The sequence below is a fragment of the Hakea prostrata genome, chromosome 7, assembly GCF_041222555.1.
Source record: "Hakea prostrata isolate BN-2017 chromosome 7, UWA_Hpros_2, whole genome shotgun sequence".
NCBI classification, from domain to species: domain Eukaryota; kingdom Viridiplantae; phylum Streptophyta; class Magnoliopsida; order Proteales; family Proteaceae; genus Hakea; species Hakea prostrata.
In genome coordinates, this window is record NC_142606.1 from 68,734,912 (window position 1) to 68,739,041 (window position 4,130).

The following is a 4,130-nucleotide window of genomic DNA, read 5'->3' on the forward strand; positions in this document are numbered from 1 at the left end:
AGAAATACAATAAGTCCGAGAAGGAACTCACTCGGGTTTTAAACCGATGCCTTATACTTAAGGATTTCCGGAGAAATACAATAAGTCTGAGAAGGAACTCACTCGGGTTTTAAACCGATGCCTTATACTTAAGGATTTCCGGAGAAATACAATAATTCTGAGAAGGAACTCACTCGGGTTTTAAACCAATGCCTTATACTTAAGGATTTCCGGAGAAATACAATAAGTGCGAGAAGGAACTCACTCGGGTTTTAAACCGATGCCTTATACTTAAGGATAATTCAAAAATTCAATAAGTCTCGAAGGAACTTACTCGGGTATTAAACCGACGCCTTGCAAAAGGAACTCACTCGGATTTTCATCCGATGCCCCGACTTAAGAAAGTTTGAAAGATTTTCCATAAGTGTTGAAGTGTTGAAGGACCCACACGAATTTTCATCCGATGCCTTATAGTTGGATCTTGTTCTTGAATGTGGTGTATGATGCCCCCAATCAAAAGATAGTTTGTTGAAAACCAAAAATTGCATTGATTGAGTTGAAAATGATTACATCGCGAACAAAATTGAAATCATCTTCAAGGATAAAACTTTTTGAGATGCCTAGCATTCCACGAACGATCCAATTCTTTACGGGAATCAATGTTCTTCAGCTTGTAAGCTCTGAACCGACCGGTTTCACAACCATATAAGGTCCTTCCCGGGAAGGGTCCAACTTTCTTTGGTGGACGGGTCGGAAGCTAGGGTGTTTCTCAACACCAAATCTCCGGCTAAGTATCGACGATTCTTCACTCGAGTATTATAATGAGACGCTATCCTTCTTTGATAATGTTGAGTTCGTGCTATTGCCTTTGCTCGAACTTCATCCAACAAATCAAGACTATCAAGCGAGTCCTTGTTCATTTGCTTTTTCCTCGAACTCACGATCCCTTAACGTCCCTGCCATTATCTCCACTTGGTGCCAATGCTTCGGATCCATATGCCAACTTTGAATGGAGTTTCTCCTGTAGGTGTTCGAACCGTAGTTCTATAAGCCCACAAGTACATTATATAGTTCTTCGACCCAAGAAGCTTTGTCGGCTTCGAGTCTTCTCTTTATTCCTTCCATTAGCGTTCGGTTAGTAACCTCTACCTGGCCATTGCTTTGGGGGTATGCCACGAGGACATACGATGCTCGATCATATATGTTCCACGAGAATTGCTCAAATTGTGGACAGTCGAGCCCGAGTACCATGGTCGGTGACAATTATCTTTGGAATCCCAAAGCGATATATGATTGATTCAAGCACAAATTTCTCCACTTTTTTCTCAATAATTGTCGCCGGTGCAGCTTCTACCCATTTTGTGAAGTAATCAATTGCTACTATCAGATATTCTCGTCCGCCCGATGCCTTGGTGAATTTGCCCATGATATCAATTCCCCACATTGCAAAGGGAATGGGATTTAGAATTGAAGTCATAATCTCCGCCGGGCGCTTCGATCTTGTAGCATGAATTTGTGAGTTACTACATCGACGAACGTAGTCCATAGCGACTTCTTGGATCTTAGGCCAATATAACCCCAATCTTAGAATTTTGTGGGCCAGGGCTCTGCCACCCATGTGAGCGCCACAAATTCCTTCATGAACCTCAGCCAAAGCTGAGTTTGCTCCTTCGGGGCCTATACATCTCATAAGGGGTCCAGCATAAGATCTTTTATATAGTCTCCCATTCTGAATGACAAATCTAGCTGATCGAATCTTGATCAACCTTGCTTCTACTGGATCCTCCGGTAACTTGTCATCTCTTAGATATTCAATTATTGGATCCATCTAGCAACGTTCTGCTTCAATATAAGAAATTTCTTTCTCATGATAACTTGGAAAAGTTACCTCTTCAATATAGACCGAAGGGTCTAGATTCTTTTCCTTGGCATTGGCTAATCGGGATAGCTCATCTGCCACTGAATTTTCATTCCTCGAGATCTGAGATATCTTCAAATTCCGGAATTGGTTCTGAAATGCCTGCACTATCTCCCGATATTTTTGCAAGCGTGGTTCCTTAATGCCATACTCCCCTTGGACTTGGTTGACTATAAGCTGAGAGTCACTATAAATAGTAACATCTGCAATAGCTAATGCCTTTGACAACCGAAGTCCTGCTATTAGGGCCTCGTACTCCGCTTCGTTATTACTCGCATCAAATGCGAATCTCAAAGCATATCGAATAATGAATCCTGCCGGACTTTTTAATAGAATTCCAGCGCCTGCTCCATCTTTATTACTCGAACCATCGACATATACCTCCCAAGTGGTTGGTATAATGGGATCTTCAATAGTGGGTTCCATTGGTGCAGTAGTTTCTACTACAAAGTCGGCTAATGCTTGAGCCTTGATTGCAGTCCTGGGCTTAAAGCTCACTTGGAACTCACTTAGCTCAACCGACCAGGATACCATCCTTCCAGACAAATCAGGTTTGTTAAGAACTTTACTAAGAGGAAAAGTTGTAAATACCTCAATTGGATGAGCCTGAAAATATGGCCTTAGCTTCCTGGCGGCCATCATGAGAGCAGAGCCTGCTTCTCAATCTGCGAATATCTTGTCTCCGCATCCAAGCAACACGTGGCTTATATAGTAAATCGGCCACTTGTTTCTTATCTTTCTCCCGAACAAGTACTTGCACCGACCGCGGAAAGGGATGTCGCTAGATATAGCTGTAATATTTCCCCCTTCTCCTGGCTGGACAAGATCGGTGGTTGTCCAAGTGCTTCTTTAATTCTTCGAAAGCTTTCTGGCACTCTTGATCCACTTTGCTTCCTTGCTGCCCTTCGGGTCTTTAAGTGCCTTGAAGAAAGGCAAACATTTTTCTCCGGACTTGGAGATAAATCGATTTAAGGCAAGACAACTCTCCTGTCAAACATTGTACATCCCCAACGGTTTTGGGAGCCTCCATATCAATCAGAGCTTGTATTTTGGCGGGATTTGCCTCAATTCCCCTCTGTGATACCATGAAACCCAAGAATTTGCCCGAGGAGACTCCAAAGGCACATTTTTCGAGGTTCAACTTCATTTGATGTTTCCTCGATCTTGAGAAAACCTCGATTAAATCTGCAATGTGATTTGCTTTTGTAAAGCTTTTCACCAGCATGTCGTCAACATATGCTTCAACGTTCTTTCCTATCGGCTCTTTGAAAATCTTGTTGACGGCCCTCCGATATGTTGCTCCTGCATTCTTCGGGCCAAAAGGCATGACCTTGTAATAATAGCTTTCACGATCAGTCATAAAAGCCGTATACTTCTCATCTTCCTTATTCATAAGGATCTGATTATACCCCGAGTAGGCATCCATGAAACTTAAAGTTTCATACCCACGATAGCATCTATCAAGAGGTCAATCCGAGGCAACGGGTAGCAATCTTTTGGGCAAGCTTTGTTTAGATCCGTGTAGTCTGTACACATCCTCCACTTCCCATTCGCCTTTTTCACCATCACCACGTTGGCCAACCAAGTTGGGCACTCGATTGGTTCTATGAAACCATAATTCTTAAGTTTTTCAACTTCATTCCGAACGGCTTCATACTTTTCAATAGAGAAATTTCTTCTTTTTTGTATCACTTGGTTTCGCCTTAGGGTCTATCCGAGTTTGTGCTCTGCAATGGCACGATCGATCCCGAGGCATGTCCTCAGCGGACCACGCGAATACATCTTTATTCTGTTGAAGAAATAACTTCAATTCATCTTTAAACTCTTCCATTTGTTCGGACCCGACATAAGTAATCTTTTCGCATCTTCGGTACACAGCTGGATTTCCTCCAGTTTCTCCACTGGTTCGGGCCTTTGCATCTCTGTCTCTTCCCGATCATCTCGAATTTCTATGGGGAGGGCAGTAACCTTCTTCGGACCCTCCTTGTCTTCTAAATAGGCAACATAACACTGCCGAGAGATCTTACGGGTCGGAGGAGACTTGACCGATTCCCATATCGATCGGGAATTTTATCTTCAGTGTGCTTTGTCGAAACAATAGCACCTATCTTGGATAAAGATGGTCGCCCAAGAATCATATTATAAGCTGGTAGTTCTCGAACCACAGAAAGTTGATTCGGACAGTTGTTTCTTTGGGAAAACTTCCAATGGAAAGATCCAAGTGAACCGATCC